The sequence below is a fragment of the Gopherus flavomarginatus genome, chromosome 9 (genome assembly GCF_025201925.1).
Source record: "Gopherus flavomarginatus isolate rGopFla2 chromosome 9, rGopFla2.mat.asm, whole genome shotgun sequence".
Classification (NCBI taxonomy): Eukaryota; Metazoa; Chordata; order Testudines; family Testudinidae; genus Gopherus; species Gopherus flavomarginatus.
The window spans coordinates 22,050,112-22,074,838 of NC_066625.1; the positions used below are offsets into that span (position 1 = coordinate 22,050,112).

The following is a 24,727-nucleotide window of genomic DNA, read 5'->3' on the forward strand; positions in this document are numbered from 1 at the left end:
GATATGCTCTAGTTATTTTAGGGAAGTTCTATAGTCTGTGTTGTACAGGAGGTCAGACTAGATCGGGGTGAGCAAACTTTTTGACCCAAGGGCCACATCTGGGTGGGGAAATTGCATGCAGGGCCATGAATGTAGGCCTGGGACAGGGGTTTGAGGTGCAAGATGGAGTGTGGGAGGGGATGCAGTGTGCAGGAAGGGGCTCAGAGCAAGGAGTTGGGGTGCAGGAGGGGTGTTGGGTGTACAAGGGGGCTCAGGGAAGGGGGTTGGGGTGCAGGAGGGGTGTTGGGTACAGAAGGGGGGCTCAGGGCAGGGGTGCAGGAGGGGGCTTAGGGTAGGGGGTTGGGGTATTGGAGGGGTATGGCAGGGGGCTCAGGGAAGGGGGTTGGGGTTCAAGAAGGGTTTGGGGTGCGGGCTCCTGCCCGCCGCCGCTTACCTAGGCTTCTAGGGGTGGTGTGAGGCCTGCAGCACCATGGGAGTGGCAATCCCACAGGCCGGATTCAAAGCCCTGATGGGCTGGATTCAGCCTGTGGGCCATAGTTTGCCCACCCCTGGACTAGGTTATCACAATGGTCCCTTTTGGCCTCAGAATCAATGAATCTAAGGAGTGTAGATCTTAGGTCACAAAAGGCCTTATTCCACTATCCCTTTATGTTGAGTAATACCTTTACTTCAGATAGATCCATTAATTTCATATTACTCATAGAATGAAGGGACTACTCAACATAAATATGGGCAGCTATAGGCGCTAACTCCATGGGTGCTCTGGGGCTGAAGCACCCACAAGAAAAAAAGGGGGTGCTCAGCATCCACCAGCCATAGTGGTTCTGGCAGCCCACAAGGCTGGCCACCAATCCGCTATTCGGCAGCCCCTGGGGCTGGTGGGAGGCATTTGGAGAAGGGGATGGAGAGGAGGAGGAGTCTGGGGGCATAGGGGTGGGAAGAGGTGGAACGAGAGCAGGGCCTCCAAGGAAGAGGCTGAGTGGAAGTGGGGCTGCAGGGCTGGAATGGAACACCCACTGGAGGGGAAAAAAGTCGACACCTGTGTGAGCAGCAGAATTGGGTCCAGAGTGAGTAAGCATTCCTTTGCAATCAGTGAGGTCTGCAAGGAAGCTGCCACCAGCCACTTCATTGCAGAGGGTGGGGAAAAGAGAAGTGCTACCACTAGCAACCTCAGTTTCTGACTCCCCATCTCCCCCACACACACACCATACATACACTTTTAAAACTGCTGTAGACTGTAGCACATGACAAAAAAGTATAAATAAAAAAGGTCCCTATATATACAGTATCTGTATTTCTTTTGCTGCCTATTACTATTTAGTGTTTACATTTTTGTTACACAGTGTATGCTGGTAGTTACACAAGCCAAAAAGGTTTTCACTAAGGTAACAGATTCATGGAATGCAGATATGTTATTAAAATAATAGGCTTGGAAGGTTACAGGACTCATACTCTTCAAGAAGCTCTAACGTGCAAATTCCTTGCAGGTTTTACTTGGCCTGCTTGCTCAGAAGAAGGGTTCCAAAAGAGCAGTTTGCAATGCATGTTTATTCATATGTCTGTGATCGATACAGATTTTTTACTTGTTACCAGCGGGCTGTACACCGTAGTTAAAGTCATGCAAAGTATTAGATGCATCTTCAAAGGAGAGTAATACCATTTCTGAGACAGGTACAATTTTGGACCTGGCCACTATGATGTCCAAACCTTTCTAAACTCATCTTTTACAGAAGTGGGTGGGTGAATTTTTTTTGTGGTCTGCAACATGCAGAAAGTCAAACTAGATGATCATGATGGTCCCTTTTGGCCTTAAAGTCTGTGAGAATCCACCCACATAGTGGAAATGAAGGGTAAGTTTGAGAACATTGTGGTTTAATTTACTTTAACCTAAAAATACATTAATAAACCTTGAAGACAAATTAATTATCTTGCAAAGAGTAGACAGTCTGGTTGTTCACTTTGTATCATGTTGATATTTTTCATCAAGAGTAACTTTTGCAAACTTAATCAGACATTGGATAGTTAAGTTCTCTATTTTTCCCTTCATAAACATATTTGTGACTTTCTAGCTAGGATCTAATATGTCCCTTTAATCCTAATTTTGATGAAATGTAACTTTTGTAAAGCTGGTTGATTTGTGCAACTGAATTTGATTGTTTTCTTTTACAAATATTTTTGGAAAGACAATTGTAATAAGCTTGAAGGAGAATCTATCTTTAGACTTTATTTACAACAGTCATATAATGAGTGTGGACTCATTTCTCTGGACAGTCTTTCAAACTTTTTTACATATTGTCTCAATGTTACTAATGGTGAATGTAATTAAAGTTTCCATTGGGACACATTGGTTTGGTGTTTTATGTCTCTGAAATGCAGATACTAGAAATATGCCTTGTACCATAAAATTGCATGGGTTAGAACTTTAATTGGGGAAATAAATTTAGGCCTCTCCATTTATAAAACATAATTTTCATGGAAATCCTCCAGGTTAGGTTGTAGAAAATCTCATCATGGGAATGATGGATTGCGATTAAGACACTATAATCTTTAGAACAATACATGTGTAAAAGCTTTAACAAGTTCTTGTTCTTATCTTTGTAAGTCTCAATGATTGAAGGTATCAAATTTATTTCACCTGAAATACTTATGACCATTGGAAATTCTTTAGAAAACCTATTCAGAAATGTAGTGTTGTGCAATGGATGTAATACAATAATTCTTTGTAGTTCAATAGCATCTTCCAGCTAAAAACCTCAGTGTTTTACACACATTAATGAAGTCGGTCTCAAACACTCCTGTATTATTTTCTCTTTCTCACAGATGGCTTATCTGAAGAACTGAGAGGTAAAGTGGCATGCCCAACGTGACACAGCAAGTCAGTGACAAAGCCTGAAATAGAACCTAGATACTGACTCCTGGTTCTGTATCTTAATCAGAAACCCATCTTTCCTGTCCCCGCATCTGATTCCTTATTTTGAGGGTACTGTGCTTTATTGCCAGCTACAGGGATAAATCTTAATTTTACTAAGGCTCCAATACTTCATCAAGATCCACCAGCACAAACCTATGTATCCTTGTGGAGCCCCATTGAGTTCAATGGAACTCTGTAGGGGTGTGAGCTGGCAGATCCCAAAGCAGGCCTAAGTATTTCAGTTCTGACTTGGTCCTTAGCTAAAATGCCCATTGACTACAATGGATGATTTGCTTGGATAAAGAATGTATTTAAACTGGGCAAGGACATAAAGATTTTAACCCAAGGAGGAAGAGAGAATGAAATTATCTCGTCAATTTTAAAGTGTCTTATTTGATTATAAATTCAACTTCCAGAGCTGACACAGGACTTTTAATATGTAATGCTTAACTTTTTCAAATAAGTGGAAACTCCTTAATTTGGATACTCAGATCAGCGGTTAGGCACATAATGAATGATTTTTAAATTAATCTACCTAACAAATTAGGAATCTGGATATCCTATAAGCAGGGTTTAAAATAGACTGGAAAAAGAGTGGGAGCTCTCATCACCAGCCAAGGAGGAAGGGGAGCTGTAGGGGAGAGCTGCTTACTCAAAACAGGAAGAAGGGAAGCTCTCCCACCTCTTTCAGCAGAGAAGAGGGGAGTTGTACCTCACACCACCTCTGCTCCATTCTTACTTTATCCCCGCCCTGTAAGGTATTAATATTTGAAAACTGGGTCCAGAATGTTAGTTTTATTGTGAATGTAGGTGGTTAGGTCTACCGTTGGATGTCCAGGGATTTGAGGTTGCACTGCCATCATTAAGCTGATGAGACTTGTCTCTTTTTCATCATACCCAAATACAGTAACTCCTCACTTAATGTCCTCTTACTTACCGTTGTTTCAATGTTACGTCCCTGCTCCATTACAGAACATGCGTGTTTAAAGTTGTGCAATGCTCCCCTATAACGTTGTTTGACCATCTGCTTTGTCCACGGCTGTCAGCCCCCCTATCAGCTCACCTTCCCCCCCCCACACACACCCCTGCCTCCTGCCCACAGCAATCAGCTGTCTTGCAGCATTCAGGAGGCTGGGGGGAGGAGCGAGGACAGGGTGCGCAGGGTTGAAGGTTGTTCCAATTAGGAGGAAAAATTGGTGAGTCTGGTATTTCTTTGGTGTAATTTGGTTTATTTAGCAAGAATGTACAAAGTCCCTGTTTCCCCTGAATGCAGGAGGAATTAAACAATGAGAGACTGTGTCCTTGTTCACAGGTCCAAACCTCTTTCAGCTGGCACCCCAACCACACACCGTGCTTTCAGGCTGTTTCTTCTTGGATTTCTTTTTGCTTCTGTCTCTCTGGCTTGCTTCTCATTAACACATACCACCCTCTTACCCCAAAGACCTAGCTAAGCCTCTGCCCACATAGTTCAAATGCCCAAGTGGCCTTGGATGTGCCTCTATTTTGGCTAGAGATGTGGACTCGTCTTTGTGGTTTTGGAGACCACTTAACCCTTTCAGCCACCTGATTTCAACAGCTTCTTTACATTTATCTTGAAAGTAATGTGACCGTTATGGCTGACAGCAACAAGGTGTAAACCCCTCAAAACTAGTATGCTTCCAAGTCTATTTCTAACTTTTGGCTTTGGTTTGTTAAAATCTATGTGGCTACCTTTTTGTAAAAAAAACAAAACCTTAAATAGCTACTTCCTCTGATCTTTTAAAGTCTCAATGACAGTAACTGTTAAGAGGAAAATTAAAAATGAATGAGAAATACATGATAGTTTGCAATATAGACAGCAAAAGTCCCCTACAATATGTTAGCCATTGGAAGCCTTTTATTCCTGCAGCAGAAAGGGAGAGGGAGACAATACATTTGACCTTCAGAGTGACCTTTTTTCAGCCTAGCATGTAAGCATGTTATAAATGCCCACACTCATTAAAAGATAACACAACTCTTATGCAAAATGGCAAAATTGAAATCCATTATTAGTAACCGTGCAAACCTGAATTATTGCAAGAGGATAAATAAGTAGCTCAAGATGCAAATCATAGAATACCAGGATTGGAAGGGACCTCAAGAGGTCATCTAGTCTAACCCCCAGACAGATTTTTGTCCCAGATCCCCAAAGGGTCCCCTCAAGGATTGAACTCTCAATCCTGGGTTTAGCAGGCCAATGCACAAACCACTGAGCTATCCGTCCCCCTCTATCACTTCTAAGAATTAGTGAAAATACAGCAGTTATTAACTATACGTTACTTTACAGTTCTTGCTAATGTATTTTTTCATGTCAGTCTTCCCTCAAATTTAGGCAGACAGTCTGCACGTTAATCTATATTTTATTTCAACTGTAAAAAAAAAATCACAAAAAATAGGTGAGTACTGGCAATAACAGAGATGATTATAGAATGAAGTATGTAAATACAATAGTTATTACAACACTCTTTGCAATATATGGGCTGCATCCTTCAGGACTGAAGCCCGTTTCTCTTACTCTCTCTGCTTCTGTGGCAAAGTACTTCTCAGAAAAGGGCAACAAAAATTATTAGGGGTATGGAACAGCTTCTTTATGAGGAGAGATTAATAAGACTGGGACTTTTCAGCTTGGAAAAGAGACGACTAAGGGGATATATGATAGAAGTCTATAAAATGATGACTGGTGTGGAAAAAGTAAATAAGAAAGTCTTATATATGCCTTCTCATAACACAAGAACTAGGGGTCACCGAATTAAATTAATAAGCAGCAGGTTTAAAACAAAACAAAGGAAGTATTTCTTCACACAACACACAGTCAACCTGTGGAACTCTTTGCCAGAGGATGTTGTGAAGGCCAAGACTATAACAAGGTTCAAAAAAGAAATAGATACATTCATAGAGCATAGGTCCATCAATGGCTATTATCCAGGGTGGGCAGGGATGGTGTCCCTAGCCTCTGTTTGCCAGAAGCTGGGAATGGGCAACAGGGGATGGATCACTTGATGATTACCTGTTCTGTTCATTCCCTCTGAAGCACCTGGCATTGGCCACTGTCGGAAGACAGGATACTGGGCTAGATGGACCTTTGGTCTGACCCAGTATGGCCGTTCTTATGTTCTATAACAGATGACTGTTGGAATAGAAGATTGAAGAAGAAAATTCAGTCATCTGCTTCCACTATATGGCCCTGCCATGTCTCAATCCCCTCAAGCAGAAGGACTGGAGATTCAAACACCTCTGTTCTATAAGTATCCAATCAGCAGTTAAAATGAAGCATTTTCTCTCTCCCATTCTGTGGACATTTTTCTCAATTAATTCATAGTTAATCTAAATTCCAAATACTATTTTCTTCATAAAAGGGACAAAAGGAGACTATTGCTTTATCCCACTAGCTAAGGAATAAATTATTTGCATATTGACTTCAAGGGGAGCCCCACACATGTACCCAAGAGCAAAATTTGATCTGTAAGGCCTTGTCTTCACTATTGGGACATGGGTTTAACCATGACTAGCTGACACAATGCTGTACGCCACTTGTCCTTGACTATATTGACTATAGTGTTACAGTTAGCATCTTGGTTAACGTGACTCTTCAAGGTCAAGTTCTAACATGATAGGCCTTGTCTTTGCTACAAGATTTTAAGTGTTGATTATGTCTCTCCACAACGGAGTCCAGCTTGCTAAAATACTCAGTGGTGTCCCAGATGCTCTGCCTTTCTCACACCTGATTATTATGCTGTTAGTACAGAAACATCAAAAATACAGGACATCCTATAGCATTTGGAGTAATTATGAGTAGAGGATTAGAATATAAATTGAAAAAACATTGTGATAAATGAAGGAGGGGTAGCTCCCATTTATGGACACCCAGCCAGTCAGTTAGCTGTTGGTGGCTGCTTGCTTTACTTGTAAAGGGTTAAAAAGTTCCCAGGGTAAAGGAAAGGGAGTGGGCACCTGACCAAAAGAGCCAATGGGAAGGCTAGAACTTCTTAAAATGTGGGGGGAAGCTTTCCCTTTGTCTCTCTGGGGCAGCTGGAATGCTATGTAAAGTTTGGATCAGGTATGAAAATTCATTGTCCATATCTAGAAGAATTCCTTGGGTCAGGGAATATTTAGATAAATGGATTAGGTTTATTTCTTTTATTTTCTGTAAGGCTTGTGGACTCCTCTATGCTAACCCCAGATGCTTTTGTTTGACTGTAACCTTTAAGCTGAACTCCCAAGAAAGCTATTTTTGGTGCTTAATCTTTGGAATTGCTCTTTTAAAATCTAGCAAAAGCCTAAGTTCCAGATGTATTTTATTTCTTTTTGTTTTTAATAAAATTTACCTTTTTAAATAATGATTGGTTTTGTGCCTTAAAAGGTCTGTGCATATGTTTTGCAGTTAGCTGGGAGCAATAGCTGGGTTTCCATTTTTGTTTCTTTCTTTCTTGACTTTCCCCGAGGGAGGGGTGGAGAAGCCAAGGGGCCTCACGGAAAACTTCCCAAGTGAGGTTTTCCCGGATTTGCAAGAGGCAGTTTTTCACTTGGATGGTGGCAGCTTCAAGTCAAGGCCCGAGAAGAGCTGAAACCTTGGGGGTTTAATACCAGCCTGGAGTGGCAAGTATTAATTTTTTTAAATCCTTGCAGGACCCCACCTTCTGCACGGGAAGTGCCAGAGTGAGGAATCAGCCTTGACAAGCAAATTGATAGCACTCTTAATCAGAATCCATCTTGAGCCCGCACCTCTCACAAGTCAAATTGTAAGACTGAAGGACAATTTAATCATGCATTCTTCCATAGATTCCCATACTAATTACTGCTATTTGTCTCTGGTCACATATCAGTAAATGCCTTTTCATTTTTTTGATACAAACGATCTTCCCTTTTGAATAGCAGAGATATGTTTAATCCAAAGCAGTTGCTGTAGACCAAAGAGGCACTCAGCTGAGAGTAACAACTTGTAGATAAAATAGAGGCTTTATAGAAAATGTTATTTCCAGTGTGATGAGAACTTGAAGAAGAAAATGTTTTTACACATGAGAATGTTTTCCTCTGGCATTATTAGAGCATGCTCTCAATCTTCTTTAGAATCATCTAATGTTAATTGACACCTCACTGAAGTTTTCTCAGCTCTATATGTGACAAAAAATAGAGTCCAGCACAATGTCTTGCTTTGGGTGTAAACAAGCTAAAACAATGTAATTCTCTAATTTACACTTGTAATTTGGATGTTTAGATGTGTTAAAACTACACTATCAAGCCAAAATTCACCACCCTAAGAGAGACTCCAGCCCCTTTAAGAATCACTCTCAACCTACATTGAGTTGAGTAGTGCAGAGTGCCTTGGGCATTTTTTTGCTGAAGTGAATTTTTCCACATTGGCACATGTTATTTACATGTTAATGCAAATCACTGCTTCCTCAGCTAATTGTGAAAATGAGTGTTATGATTAGGTAGACACACTTAATACAAGCCTAGAAACTTAATTGACATTTACAGATATTTTAAGGTCTAGGTTTTCACAGACAGCATTTACAAATAATAAATTAGTGACTGATGTCTAATGATACTCTACCCCACCCATTCCAGGCACTCTAGATTAGATTAAGTGAACAGTAGTGATTGAAACATAAACTCTTTACTGTAATGATTCTTACCACATGTCATATTCTGGGGATAATTTTTTAGTGAAATAAGGGCTTTCAACATTGGATATTGATAGTATGTCAGGGCCAGGGGTTTTTAAAACTTGATTGCACCACAACTCCGTTCTGACAACAAAAATTACTACATGACCCAAGGAGGCAGAACCAAAGCCTGAGCCCACCTAAACCCTGCTCCCCTAGGTAGGAGGGGCCAAAACCTAAGCCCCTCCATCCTGGGTGGGGGGCCCAAGCTGAAGGCCAAGGGCTTCAGCCACAGGCAGGGTACCAGTGACGTGACTTCACTACCCTCGGCTGAAACCCTCAGCCTTTAGCCTCAGATGGTGGGACTCAGGCTTTGACTTCTGCCCCAGGTCCCAGCAAGTCTAAGCTAGCCCTGGCACCCCCATTAAAATGGGGACATGACCCATTTTGTGGTCCTGACCCACAAGTTGAGAACTGCTGTGTGGGTAAAACCAAATTAAGAAACATAAGCAATCTTAGCCTCATTGGAGTTGTGAAATAATGCACATGAAGTAAAGCTGTCCTCATCCATCTCTTTTAATACACAAGTTCTGAAAGGTAGGCGTGTGGGAGGAGTAAGGACATGGTAGTTGATTGTCATTGGTGGAGACTGCAGCATGCCATCTTTTAAAAGGATTATTGATAAGCACGGCACAGAAGTGACCTGCCCCCGGGGGTAAGCAAGCACTAGCCAGGGCAGATGGGCAGCAAACTGGTAAAGCCTTGGCTCTAGTCTCTCAGATAGCAGCCAGCACCACTGATTCAACAGGGGCATTGGGGCCTAGACCAGTTGCATGGTGCCACACCCCTGAAACAAGGAGTGTGGGTGGGAGTGGGGACAGGGAAGGAATTGTGCTTAGATGAGTACCTGATGCCCTTTTCCCAGGGCAGACTGGGAGTGAACAATCTAGCTCCTAATTTGCAGTGAGAGATGATGTAATAATCTTCTAATTTTCTCCATCTGTTGCTAAGCAGCTCTCTTTAGTCACAGGGCTTGACTTACAAAAAGAATAGCAGCTTCCACAGATTCTGCTATTTTTACATTTTAAACAGTTGTTATGCCAGGCTTGTGTGGCACTTTATTTTAAAATCCTATATAGCACAGTAAGATGAGCACTGGGATAGCTGCATCTTCCATGACAGAGAAGTCTCAGCACGAGCTCAGTGAGGCAGAAAAGGCTGAGTGTGGGCTTGAAACTACAAGACAGTGAGGGCCCCACAACTCCTGTTGATTAAAATAAGTTCTCTGCAGTTTGCAGGGTGATAGTTTATATGAGAAATTGTACTTGCCTCATGCAGGGAAAAAAAAGAAAACCACACATCTGATATAGACCATTGGACACTGATGTGAGTTTGCCTGAATAAAACCTCAACATTTTGCCCAGGGTGATGGTGAATTAATTTTGATTCATTCTTTCCATTTATAATAAAGATGTTCTAACTGTTGGGCACCCAGCCTGTGCTTTGGCACTCTGACAAAAAGTAAAAGTAACAATCAAATCAGTGTCTCATGTAGCAAATTAGACTGCTCATTCCATCAAAAGTAAATAGCTAGCGGCCAATGTTCTAACTAAATAAAAACTCCCTATTCAAAACACCCTCTCCTCAAATGCCTGGAAAAGAGTACCCAAGTACTCTCAAGATATAGAACCCATTATACTAGTCATTTGGGATACAGGTTAAATGGAATGAGTAACTATTTCAGAGCATGAGCTGTTCATAGTGAGCTTCATTCTAGCTTAATGTTCACAATGTTACCTTTAAATGAACAGTCTCTAAAGTAGAAAGCATTTGAGACAGTGAAATTTTTACACATGAGGCTTGTGGACTGAGGGAGTAAGGGAAAGTGCTTGTCGTCTGTGAATTGTTGCACAATCTAGGGATTATTTCTTATGCTTTGAGGGAAAGAACTCTCCCAGACAGTGGGTAGACATAATCTAGTGGGTATAGTAAAGGTTCTGGACCCAAGAGATATGGGATCTGTTTCACTGCTCTACTACTCTATATGCCTCAATTTCCTCATCTGTACAATGGAGATAGTAATAATTACCTTGGACTGCCAAGTATCGTGTATCTGGCAGCTCTGTTCCACATTACCACATCTCATCTGGATCCTCATACATCCAGCTGTGTGGTGTGGAGGCAGAAGGCATTTGAATGCACTTCTGCTTTTCTGTCTTATGAGGACATTGTGGGATGTGCTGAGCAGGCCTGCAGGGTGGTCACTGGGTTTTTCCCTGGTGCACCCAGCAGGGAAGAAGCAGACTACAGCAGCCATAGGGGCTAGGTGTGGCAGCAGATAAGGGCACTCAAAACTAGCCTCAGGGTCTCTCAGCCAAACCCTAAAAACTACCTACCTCCTCTCAGCTCTCTAAACAGAACCCTTCCCCAAAGATCCTAGAAACCTTCCCAGATAGCACCAACACGGTCACCCACCTATCCCAGTTACCCCCAGACAACACCTAGCTACTTCCTGGACAATCTGACCCTTCGGCCTGCTAGACAGTATCCAGACACGTTTGCATAAACCCACTCCAGCAATCTCAGACACCTTTCAGACACCCCCCAATTCAAGAATCCCCACTGTCCAGCACCTCTCAACAGCTTCCCAACCCAAGCCATAGCTTGTGCAGCTATGTACCAACCCGACCCCTACTTAGGGCAAGGTGTATTGAACATAAGTTGAAATTTATGGTTATATGTAAATTGGCACACTAAGTAGTCTGCATAAAACCTCACACATGGAACTACACAAAACCTAGCGCAGTGGACATCATGAAATAGGGCCCCTATGGGGGATCCAAGTGTGATGGAGCGGCTTAGAGCAGAATTTAGGGATGGAAGGATTTTTGAGAAGTGAAAGTGGCTGGGCCGTGACATATTTTGGGGAAGAGACCAACACATTTGGCCAAGAGGGAGAAAATAAGATGAGTCTGGAGAGAGGAGAGACTGGAGGAGGGTAATGGAATAAGAGACTGAGATTTTGGGGAAGAGTTTTGAGATGGAGAGGAGGCTCAAAGGACAATGAGGAGACAGATGAGTTTGTAGGAAATAGAGTTTAAGAGACATTCTGGAGGGGAAAGAGGAGAGACTGGGGGAGTTAGTGGGAGGATGGAAATGCAACCTGACTTATGAATAGAAGTAGGCACAATTTTTCATCTGAAACTTTAACAGTGAAAAGGAGTGAATTGTTTGTGTTGGGGGAGAGAATTAAAAGAATTGAATCATTTTGTTTTTGACATTTTAAAATGAAATGTTTCATTTTTTTCCCTATTTTAATCACCTTTTGGCATTGCCTTTAATTTTATTTAAAAACAATCAAACACCATTAAACACTCAAAATGTTAACAAAACATTTTATTGGACCAAAAACATTTATTTTTTGGGCTTTTCAGTGCTGAAAAATTTCAACCTGAAACAATTAGGGGGGGGACGGGCAGAAAGGGGAAGGGAAACTGTTAGTGAACCAAAATGATTATTGAACAGCTCTGCTTCTGAAGACTGCTACAGTATGGGAATAGAGTTGATCAAAGATGGCATCATAGGGAAGATGTGCTGGGTTTTAGGGGTGTTTTTAAATAGGAGTGAAAAGGGATGGAAGGATGAGAGTGGAACTTGTGTTGCAATTTGTGTTCGGATTGCACAGAAGGGAGGTGTTCTCCTGATGCCGTGGCCCTCTCCCTCCCAAGATTTTGACCAAAATTACTTCATTGCTCTATTAATGTTTATAAAGCACCTTGAATCGAAGGCATTATAAAAATGCGAAGTATTACTATTAGGATTTGGGAGGTGATTGATCCGAAAGAATTTAGGAATGAAGGTACAGAACTTGATATGACAGATTAGTTACAATCTTTTTTGTACTGCTGTATTTGGCTGCTGTTTTGTTTTCTGTACTTTTCAAGGCACAAAATGATGTTGCAAATTTAAAAAGTATTAAAAATTCATATGTGAATATTGAGAGAAAATTGAGGACTGAGGAAAATAATGTTCAAAATTTAAAGTTACCTTTTACATGTTGTTATAGTACTAACACTAAATATATATATCTCACCACCTGCACCTACTGCTGGCCATGGAGGAAGTGGTAAGGCAGCATATGATAACTACTGCCTCTCAGAGACGTTATTATAGTAAAAGGGTGTATGGATCATTGTCAGCATTGCAGATGTATGATGTGCAGCTCTCAAGAGTTTTGTGTGGCTTAGGCAGTGGTATTAAGGCAGTATTCTAATTGTTCAGAGAAAGGTCTGCATATACATAATTTCCAGTGTATGTTTGCTTATTCAGTTGCAGTCCTAACTTCAAAATTCCTGGTTTTATATGTTGGGCATTTTTGGTTTGTTGGTATGTTTGATTTGGGTTGTTTGAAACTAAAACATTCAATTGTTTCCCCCTTATAGCCTTAACTCCAACTTAACTTTTTTTTTTTTTTTTTTTTTGAGTCTGGGGAGCATTGAAAAGTATCAGAGAAGCTCTTATTGTTTCTCATCATTAACATTCAAAAATCAAAAAATGAATGGAAGATGTGCAATTTAAACTTCATTAATAAAATCTATTTCCTGTGATAGTTTTGGTCAAACTTAAAAACACACTTCTGTTGCAGTTAATATGATTAACTTTGCTGTGATTACCAGTACTATCACTTAATTTTGTAACAACGAACGTTTGTTTTATCATGCATTGTAATCTTCGTTTTAAACATAACCGTATGTATGACATATTTTGTTTTCTTTTGGCTGTTGTACTGGAAAACTATTAAGACAACATCTGCTTTGATTTCTTATTGAACTAGGGGCAAAGTACAAGTCACAGGCTCCCCATTGTAATATTCTTGAAGTTATTGCTGAAATATTTTGTTGCATCTGTTGACCCCTTTTGTTTTTTCCCACAGAAATTGATTCCAAACCTCAACACACAGCTTTAAATACTTGTTGCATGTCCTATAGGACAAAACTCCTTTAGTATGTTAGTATGGCACATAAAATAACTCATTAAGTTGCTGATGATATCCAGCGTGCAGTATATGATACAGGTCAGCATGACCTAAGCTGGCAGTGGAAATTCTGAAATTGTTTATAAGATAATTCTGAACAAACTGTTTTAGGATATGAAGTCCCCTTAGTAAGATCACTCACAGGCTAAATTCATTCTAAGTGTAACTCCAGTTAATTCAATAGAATTACTCTAGAGATTAATTTGACCCATTCTTCCTATAACAGCTGTTTTTTTAATTGAGTAGCTTGGAAATAAGCATGTATACAAGCTTATCTATTAATAATTTAATCAGTTATTTAGTGGAGGAGAAAATTTTTTATTGTGCTCTGAAAAATACTATCCCCTTTTTCTCACAATTTACTTGCAGGTAATCAGATATCTAGACCAAGTTTCCTATTTTTATAATGCCAAACAACCAAGGGGTTCTAATCCTGATTTTGGGGGCTTTGGTACTACAGGAATATATGGCCCTAATTGAAGACATTAAGCATCATTTTCCTTCCTGGGTTCAAACGGTCTTCCTCACTTATGGACAACTTGTGCTTCTCCTCTGTATGCCTGGAGGTTCAATACACAGAAATGTTGGTGTTGTGCTCTTCAAGTGGGCCAAGGGATGATATACTCTTGCAGTCAGTAGAGCACATTTCTGTCTATGTTAGATAGCAGTGAGATTTAAGATGGGACTGGCCGAGACTGGAGCACCCTACTAAAGATGAGCTGGTTCAATGAAAGAAAAAGTTTATTTGATTTCAATGGGAATTCAACTTGTGCGAGGGCTATAGGTCAGACTATATATTTGTAACATGATAAGCTGCAGTATAGACTTGGCAAGTGATATTCTAAGACTACAAGAATTATGGAACAGGAGCAGTGTCATTGTGTGTGTTACAATAGCATAACAAAACATTGACCATGATTTAGGCCTCCATGCCCTTATTCACTATCTGCTATGTATTTGCAAAGGCTTTTAAAAATATTATTTTAGATTCTGTTGTGTGCACTAACAAAATGTTTTTTGCAAGACCATGCCATGTAGTTCAGACAAACACTACTACTTGCATGATCCAGTGCAGGCCAACTTCAAATGGCAGCAGTGTTCCATATTGATTATAACATGAGCTGAAAATTGCATGCTGAGTACAGTTAGGGGGAATCTAAGCGCCAACTCTCTCTTCATGGTCTACTGGTGATCAAGGAGGGAAAGAAGACACGTGAAAAGGAGCCAATACAATCTCTACAATATACCTGAGTGAAGGCAGGCTTGCAGAAATAGTCTCAAATACAGGATTTTTTTATCTAGATTGCAGAAATTCAGTTTTATAGCTGGGAGTTTTGTGTGGCTCCACTAATGAGGTGAGTGGCCCTTCATTCTTTTGTGTGCGGCCGCCCAGGCACACACCTTAGAGGGACCACCTGAATGGAGTTCGTGGACCACTGGTGTCCCATGCACCACAGTTTGAGAACCTCTGGTCTAGAAGATACACACAATAAACAAACAGGCATGCACGCAAGCTCCGAAGTGCATGTGCATCTGACTGTACTGATGAATCTCACACCCACCATGTACACTTTTCAAGCTGTTAGCAGATAACAGTTTAAAGATTTGACACACTAAAATGGGAAGAAAATGAAAATCTGTATCAGAATACATTTCAGAACAGAAGGAAGTATTCAAAAGTTAAAAAAAAAACAGGGGAGGAAAGGATGAAGTTGACTGTATGTGCTGCAAATGGTGTGGCCCAATTATTAAATATAAATATTTATAGGCTAATAGTTACAAAGTCTACGACAGTAAATTGTTTATTTAAATGAAAAGTTTTATCTGGCTATTAGAGATACATTGTTTTCTTAAATTCAGAGGTGGCATTGTGTTTTGAGTTTTGTTTTAGTTCTGCAGCAAACCACATTGATGAACAAAATTCAAAGCATTTATATACCGAATACTTTCTCCCCTATCTTATCATCCACCAACAGAAACCCAGATATTTACCCAGAAAAATTAATAGTTTTTGCACTGATTTTCACCTGTTTTTGTTGTTGTGGTAATAAATACTGATAAATTCCTGGAAAATTTAAATAAAATAAAAACTGAAAACAAAAGGCCCCAGATATGACTCATCCTGCTGGACTTCTCTATAGTCTTTGATACTGTTGATCACTCAGTGATGCCATTATGCTTCCAGGTGATACTGCTGCAACTGAGATCAGTGGGAGCTGACCAGTTTAAGCTGGAACTTCTTTCAGTTTAAGTGACGGAGTAAATAAGTAATGGCAAGTTATTTTCTATGAAAACCCTTTATTTTGCAACATGCTTCTTCTCTTATTCAACCAGAGCCTGGATTTATTACCCTGCCAGACACACTGTAAACTCATGTCTTTTCTCAGACATTTGAGGAAGGGACTGTTTGAAAATTTTTGGGATAGTAGTCAGGCAGTTTTGAGGTGTGAGGTTGTGTGCGGAGTTTTTATGGGGATCATTATTGCTGGCAGTAAATTCAAGATGTGGCCATTTATTTTGCTTTTCTTATTGGCATTTTAATGTGGGTTTGAAATATTGTAAAAGTACTCAGAACTATGTAAATGGGTTGCTAACTTTTGGGCACCAATTTAAAAAAAATCTCTATTTCATTTTAATCTACAATTTTGTTTGTAGAATTAACTGAAAATAACTGCTATAAAATGTTAGCATTTGACTGTTACTAGGCTGATCATGAGATGTTGTCCTTATGGGCAAAGCTCATACTCTAGAATATGGCTTAAATATTGTTGAAAGGTGTCTGTTTCCTGAATGATACTTTCAACAAAATCACATAGGTTTGGGTTTGTTTTTTTAACTATGCCCTTCCCTCAAATACAGTGTGTGGCTGTATGCCAAAACATAGATTTGTTAAAGATCATAATAACTCTGGAGATGAGGATTATTTGGATTCCAAGAGGAAAGATGACTTGTAAGATGAAGAATATATGAAGCATGAAACATAATCCATATTTTTGTCTTACTGCTACAAATCCAAACATAACAGGACATGTGACATCAAAGCAGGGGCCACTGACCCATCAGCTGTCTCCTTCATCAGATTGTTTTTACAGGTAATCACTGTTCAGTGTTTATGCTACGTTTATTTAATCTTTTATTATCAGGAAGAAATGCATTCATATCACTGACAGTGATATGACAAATACATTTCATTCTGTGCTGTTAAGGCCTAATACCAATGTTTGGACTTCTCCAGGTTCGTAACTAGTTCTAGGTTTACTATTATTACTCTTTTTAGTTATAGGATTGAAAAAAACTTGACCCTTCACATAGTTGAACCTCCTTTTCCTTGTAACAGTTATTAACAGTGCTGCTAATTTGTAAGTGAGAGGCAGAGGCAGGTCCATATTCTTTGGAAACAATATTATCGTATCACTAGCAATCTTTCTACTTCAGCTCAATTTTCTTACTTCTATTGTAAGTAAGGACATACAGACTTAATTATTATTCTTGGAAGCAAATTGATTTTTTTCCTTGATACAGGGAAATTAAAGTAAAGAAGTATTGTATATATTCATGCCCAAGACAGGAAAGGTGGTGCCTAGGAGATTACCACTATTGTGTTGGGTTGGACAGTTTCCGTGGAATGAGTTTGTGGGACTAACTGTTTTTGAATAGTTATTTGCATCTTTAAATGTACTCTCAGTTTCACTTCTTGGCTGGTTATGTTGGCTGGTATCACTCTGCTTTTGTTAAACTATGCACTAGCATTAATTGTGTTAATTAATACTGTTAACCAGCTTTTTTCCCTTTTTTTGTTTCCCGCTTTCAGAAGGGTAGAGCTCCAAGTGTTTAATAAGATGAGCTCTTATGTATCCACTTTGTACTACACTACAGAGTTTTGTCAACCCAACTTAAGCCTATGATCAAAAACAGGTATAATTATATCGCTTCTGCGTGTTCACACTACACTCATTCTGTCGGCAGAACACGTCCACAATTGGTGCTCTAGCATCGAGAGTGAGAGCAATGCACTGTGGGTAGCTATCCCACTGTGCTACTCGCCATCTTCTGCAGCTATGAGTTGCGGAAAGACAGACTGGATTGCGGTGCATCATGGGTGCAAACTCAACATCCCATGATGCAGTTCTTTTCATCCCAGCATTCCATGGGCTTCTGACTGCATTTCGCAGCATTTTTCAATGGCCTCTGTTTACTGTGCTCCTGCTATCTCTGTCTGAAAGGATGGGTCCCATACTGCTCTCTACTGTTGTGGTCACTGTTATGAACACATCGCAGATGGTCATACAGTATATCATGAGCTTCCTGACTGAATTGAAATCAGAGTTGCCTGACCTGCTACGTGACATGGAAATAAAACAACATCAGATTACTTTTGGCATTCACAGAGCAGCTGAACATGGTGAACCATTGCTTTTGGGCTCAGAAAACAAGCACTGACTGGTGGGATTGCATCATTAGGTCTGGAATGACAAGCAGTGGCTGCAGAACTTTCAGATGTGGAAAGCTACCTTCCTGGAACTGTGAGCAGAGCTTGCCTCAGCACTGTGGCACAAGGACACCAAAGTGAGAGCTGCCCTCTCAGTGGAGAAGTGTGTGGTGATCGCTGTGCAGAAGCTGGAGACTCCAGACTGCTACCAGTTGGTCACGAATCAGTTTGGAGTCAGGACGTTGACCGTTGAGGCATTTTTAACACAAGTGTGAAGGGCCATTAATCACATCCTGCTTCAAAGGAGACTGACTCTTGGCAATGTGCATGAAATAGTAGATGGGTTTGCAGCAATGGGATTCCCTATCTGCAGAGAGGCGACAAATGGCACACACATTCCAATTTTGGCTCCAGACCATCTAGCGATGGAGTACATCAATATAAAGGGGTACTTCTCTATGGTATTGCAGGTGCTGGTGAATCACTGTGAGCATTTCACTGGCATCCACGTGGGGTGGTCCAGGAAGGTGCATGATGCACGCATCTTCAGGAACACTGTCCTGTACAGAAAGCTGTAAACAGGGACTTACTTTCTGGACCAGAAGATTCCACTGGGGGATGTTGAAGTGCCCATAGTGATCCTGAGAGACCCAACATACCTGTTACTCCCATGGATCATGAAGCCTTAAACGAGAAACCTGGACAGCAGCAAGGAGCACTTCAACAATAGGCTGAGGAGGTTAAGAATGACCGTGGAATGTGCCTTTGGCAGATTAAAAGCACTCTGGCACTGCCTTTATGGCAGGTTAGACCTAAATGAGGAAAACATTCCCATGGTCATAGCAACCTGCTGTGTGCTCCATAATATTTGTGAAGCTAAGGCTGAAAAGTTTCCCCCAGGGTGGAACATGGAGGCAGATCGCCTGGCAGCTGAATTTGAGCAGCCTGATACCAGGACTATTAGAGAGGCACAACAGGGGGCTTTTTGAATCAGGGAGGCTTTGAGGCAACATTTTGATAATGAGCACCAGTAATATGTCTTTCTATATAGCATTCTGCCATGCTTTGTTAACTTGTCAGCTTGCATTAAAATTGTGATGGTTCCTGATGGGAATTTGTAGGCAGCAAATGATCAAACTGCCACTATATATTACTACCAGCACCAGCTACCAAGTGTAGGAATCAAATAAAGATTAGTGATCTTTCAGAGAGTTTGTTTTTATTAAATACCAATTAACAACACACACACAAAGCTTGGTGGGAAGGGAAATAACATTGCATGGCAGTGTAGGCTTTCATGGCTGTGTGTAAGTCCAGCTATCATTTTGGAAACTGTCCAAGGGGTGTGTGTGGAGTGAATGAGGTACTGAGACGTTATTGGAAGTTGCAAGGAAAGTGTGGGAGGAGTTTCGGGAGGGCATGGAAAGCAATTCTGTATTGGCTGCAAGGGGGTGGGGAGCACACTTGTGTTATGCCTGGAGAATGATTAGGGACTTCAATATCTCTGTTTGCTTGTCCATCACTTTAATCACCTGCTCATGGCCCTTTTACAATGCGCTCCTCACTCTCCTTTCTGTCCTGCCTTTCTATTTTAAATTTTTCCTTCGACTCCCTACAGTTCTCTTATTTCAGCCTTTGAGGATTGGAACACCTCTTGGAACATGTCCTCCTTGCTCCACATTGGTATCTTCCTTATCTGGTTGAAGAACTTTGCCGGTGTGTAGGGGGTTCCCCTGAAGGCCACATCTGCAGTAGCACAAGCGACAATACACAGAAGCATGACTGTTAGTTCATACACTGCATTGAATCATTATAGTAAAATACATCTCTTTTACAATATGAATCACATTCTCATTGTCCTTTGGCAAGTAAGCATCTCGACAAACACCCTAAACACAGTGAGTTCAGCCCAGCTAGAGGTGGGGTGTTCAAGGTGGGGCAAAGGGTCTAGGTGATTTTTTAAGTGGATCAGTGCAAGTGACTAGGGACAATATAGTAAATTCTGATACCATTTTCCACAGGCAGAGGTCATTGAAGCTGATATCTCACTCCTGAGGGTAAGCAAGGGTGCATCTCCTGCATGCATGCAACTCAGGCCTGGTCCCTATGCTGCTCGCCTGTGCGCCACTTTGGTCTCTGCACAAGTGATTGATAAGAAGTGTGGGGAAGTTTCTTACAATGTGGGAAGGAACAAAGCAGCTCTGTCAAGGAACCTTTGGCAGAGGATTGGTGAGTTTTTTCTAGACATCTCTCTGGAGGATTCCTGTGAAATCTCAGTATGCATTAACACACTGTTCCACTGCACTGCTTAGCTGCACAGAGGAATGTGGAGCACACTCAAATAGCTAGCTTTGTACATTTCTATCCCTTCACCCACTTCTAGAATATACAGAGCCAAGGACAGCTTTGCCTAATATAGCTCAGCTGCATCAACTGAAAAAGATCACTTACCAGAGCTCTCTTCTCCTGCATCATGCATGCCAGAGATGGACTGCTGAGACTGGCTAGACCCCTCTGGAGAGGAAAAGAGGTCCTGACTCACCACTCCACCAGGCGACCCTGCAGTAGGCTCCACATCATCCTCCAACTCGACCTCCTCGTCCACAACTTCGTCCTCCGGATTAGGTCCGCTGCCTCCAGCCCCGCTGAAGTATCCATGAGACTCTTGGAGATGAGGTCACTGAAAAGGATGGCATCCAGCTCCTTATAGAGTGGCAGGTCTTTGGTGCAACATCAGAGCAATGGTTTGCCTCCCTTGCCTTCTGGTACGCCTACCTCATCTCCTTTCCTCTTTGCATGGCACTGCTGCCTGTCCTGTTCATAGCCCTTATCCAACAAGCCATGAGAAATCTGCCCATAAGCATTGAAGTTCCTACAGCTGGAACGGAGCTGGGATTGCACAGCCTCCCTTCCTCACAGTGCCAGTGGATCCAACAATTCAGGTGTACTCCAAGAGAGAGAGCATTTGCCATGTGGAGCTGCCATGGTCAGATGGCAAGATGCAATGTGAGCTGTCCACACCAAGCAAACAGGAAATGGAATTTCAAAAATTCCTGGGCCTTTAAAAGGGGAAGGGCGGGTGCCTGTGTACCTGGGTGCAGGCAGCAGAGTTCGAACTGTTGACCAGAGTGATCAGAATGGGCATTGTGGGACACCTCCTGGAGGCCATTTACAGCAACATAACTAAGTATGGTGTCTATACTGACACTTTTTTAATATAACTTTGCCACCTCATTGAGGTGGTTTTATCTTGTCGGCAAAGCAGGAGAGTTTTGTCAGCAGAATGAGTATTGTAGTGTGTACACCTCCACTGTTTTGTCCACACAACCTGACTTTTGTCAAAAAACTGTGTAGTGTGGACGAGTTAGTTAATGATGTTTAAATACATGGTGTGGTTATTGCCCTTCTCTAGAGACACTACTTCTTTGGTAGTCATCTTTTTTTCCCCTTGGAGAATATGAGAATTAAGATATCATAAGAACATAAGAATGGCCATACTGGGTCAGACCAATGGTCCATCTAAACCAGTGTTTTTCAAAGTTCAGGTTGTGACCCAGTACTGGCTCGTGGCATGTAAGGCACTGGGTCGCCTTGCTCAGCACCCAGGGACCCTAGCGGCTCTGGTCAGCACTGCCGACCGGGACGTTAAGTCTTGTTGGCGGTTACACCCAGCTAAGGCAGGCTACTACTTACCTGTTCTGACACTGCGCTGCGCCCGGGAAGTGTCCAAGAGCGGGTCCTGCTTCTAGGCAGGGGGGCCACATGGCTCTGCGCGCTGCCCCCACCCCAATCACTGGCTCAGCACTTCCATTGGTCGGTTCCCAGCCAATGGGAGCAGTGGGGGGTGGTGCCTGCGGGCAAGAGCTGCGCAGAGCCACTTGCACACCTCCACCTAGGAGCCGGACCTTCTGCTGGCCACTTCTGGGACGCAGCACAGTCTGTGGTGCCAGGAGAAGGCGGGAAGCCTGCCTCTGCACCTGGCTGTGCTGTTGACCGGGAGCCACCAGAGGTAAGTTTGCACCCCCACCCCATGCCTCAATCCCTTGCTCCAGCCCTGAGCCCCCCCAAACCTGGAACTCTTCCTGCACCCCAAACTCCTCAGCCCTGGCCCCAACCCAGAGCCTGCACCCCCAGCCCAGCCCTCTGACCCCCTTACCGCACTCCAACCCCCTGCCCCTGCCCTGAGCCCTCCCAACCCAGAGTCCCTCCTGCACCCCAAGCCTCACATTCCCCACCCCACCCTAGAGCCTACATCCCCAGCCCAGAGCCCCGGCCCACACCCTGAACCCCTCATTCCTGGACCCACCCCACAGCCCTCACCCCCCAACCCCAACCCCTCACCCCCCAAACCGAGAGCTCCTCCTACATCCCAAACCCCTAATACCCAGTCCAGAGCCCTGACACCCCAACCCCCAGACCTGAGCCCCCACAAACCCAGAGCCCACCTACACCTCAAACCCCTCATCCCTGGCCCCACCCCAGACCCTACACCCCCAGCCCAGAGCCCTGACCCCCTCTCGCAACCCAACCCCCTGCTTCAGCCCAGAGCCCCCTCCCACATCCTGAACTCCCCATACCCAGCCCCACCCCACAGTCCTCACCCGCGTACCCCAACCCTCTGCCCCAGCCCTGAGCCCCTCCTAAACCCCTCATCCCTAGCTCTGTTGGGTCGTGGGAATCAACAATTTTCTTCAACTGGGTCCCCCCAAAAAAAGTTTGAAAACCACTAATCTAGACAAATATCCTAGCTTCCAACAGTGGCCAATGCCAGATGCTTTAAAGCAAATGAACAGAACAGGGCAATCATCAAGTGATCTGTCCCCCGTTGTCCAGTCCCAGCGTCTGGCAGTCAGAGGCATAGGAACACCCAGAATGTTGGAGTGCCTCCCTGACCATCCTGGCTAATAGCCATTGATGGACCTATCGTCCATTAACTTATCTAATTCTTTTTTGAACTCAGTTATGGTTTTGGATTTCACAACATCTCCTGGCAATGAGTTCCACAGGCTGACTGTATGTTGTGTGAAGAAGTCCTTCCTCACGTTTGTTTTAAACCTGCTGCCTATTAATTTCACTGGGTGACACCTAGCTCTTGTGTAATGTGAAGGGGTAAATAACACTTCCCCATTCACTTTCTCCACACTATTCAAGATTTTATAGACCTCTATCATATTCCCCCTTAGTAATATCTTTTCCAAACTGAACAGCCCCAGTCTTTTTAATTTCTTCTCGTATGGAACATGTTCCATACTTTATAATCATCTTTGTTGCCCTTCTCTGTACCTTTTCCATTTTTAATGTGTCTTCTTTTGAGATGGGGTAAATAGAACTGTTTTGTCTCTGCTGCTGCCTGATTGCCTACTTCCAGTTCCAAATGAAGTGTGTGGTTGACCAGTCAGTTCATAACTGAGGTTCTAATGTAATTTATATCTGGTTAACTTATTAAAATTGTCATATAACTTTATTAATCAATTCCATGTGTTAGCCCCATGTTGTGACGTTGTAATCCATATGTTTTTTGGAAATATGCTTATGACTGTGAATATGATGTAACTGGAATATGCTTTATGCAAAAGGTCTCTTGTAAGGTATTATAACAAAGGTTATAATCTACTGAATATATTTCACCTATTTGTTTGTATGTAACATTCTTGTATCTGATGCTAGAAATATGAAGTATAATTCTGAGGTCCTATTGTAATTATGCAAAGTGTAGGCCATTAATGGTGGTTTAAAGAATCTTGATGGCTCCCATTGACTAGGACAATTGGTTGTAAATGGCTCTGTTTACTTACAAACCTTTCTGTGTATGTTTAGGCCAACCCAGGAAGAATGAAGGCTGGGGTTTCACAGGACATGTGATCATGTCATCTGATACTGGAATCCATATTAAATCTAGAACTTTTCCATTTAGAAGGAAGGGTGGGAACCCAGAGAGACAAAAGATTCCCGCCTTGTGCCAAAGCCATAACAGGGGGTGGAACAGAACAAATGGGGCTTCCAGTCATGAGAACACCCCTGATTTCCCCCTAAGATGTCTGTTGGAACTAACAAGGACTGTACCGGGGAAAGGATTGGGTCCAGACTAGGAAGAAGTGCCTGGATGTTAGAGATAGGTGACCTGCTGAGCAGTTTTTGGGTAAAATCTGCAGCTTTGGGGGCATGGACCAGACGTGGTCTGTTGCAGCAGGCTACCATGTCTGGCTCAACAAAGTAGGGTTCTGGAGTCCCAGTCTGGCAGGGAAAATGAGCTCAGAGGTAATCTCAGCATGTCAGGTGACACTCCCAAGGGGGTCTCTGTGACCGAACCCATCACACATGTAAACATGACATTTTGCAAAAAGAGACTGTTTTCTGCTTGATCTTTTATGGAGGGGAAGAGGCTGTTGCCTTCTCTATAACAGTTAACAGAGGAGCAAATATAGTGGAATAGTATGTACCCCAATTCTGGCACGTGAATATATAATTCTGCCTTCTTGCTATTTTCCATATGGATAAAGTAAGCAATATCTTTTCAGCATGCTTTTTTTTCCTGGCTCTCCCACAAGTGAATTGCATTATTCCCTACCCCTACCCCCAAACTGGCTTATTTAGACGAAAAATGCTCTTTTCTGCAGGAATGCAAGTTTCTCTGCTTCCAGCTTTCTAAAATACTCTGGAGACTATAGTGATAGGAGTTCCCAGGATGCAACCTAGACTGTGCGACCGCTGAGCCCTCTGTCTCACCA

At 42.3% G+C, this 24,727-nt stretch overlaps 1 protein-coding gene across 2 annotated transcripts in view; it reads left to right on the forward strand.

Annotated features, from left to right (window-relative positions):
- Positions 1–24,727, forward strand: part of MRTFB (myocardin related transcription factor B) — a 435,216-nt gene that overhangs the window by 209,985 nt on the left and 200,504 nt on the right. Inside the window, exon 2 of one of the 2 annotated variants that reach the window (XM_050967692.1) lies at positions 2,821–2,844. The exons of the other annotated variant lie outside the window; for it this stretch is intronic. The gene's annotated coding sequence lies outside the window, so the exon portion shown is untranslated. The remainder of the gene's footprint in view (positions 1–2,820; positions 2,845–24,727) is intronic. 2 annotated transcript variants of the gene reach the window in all.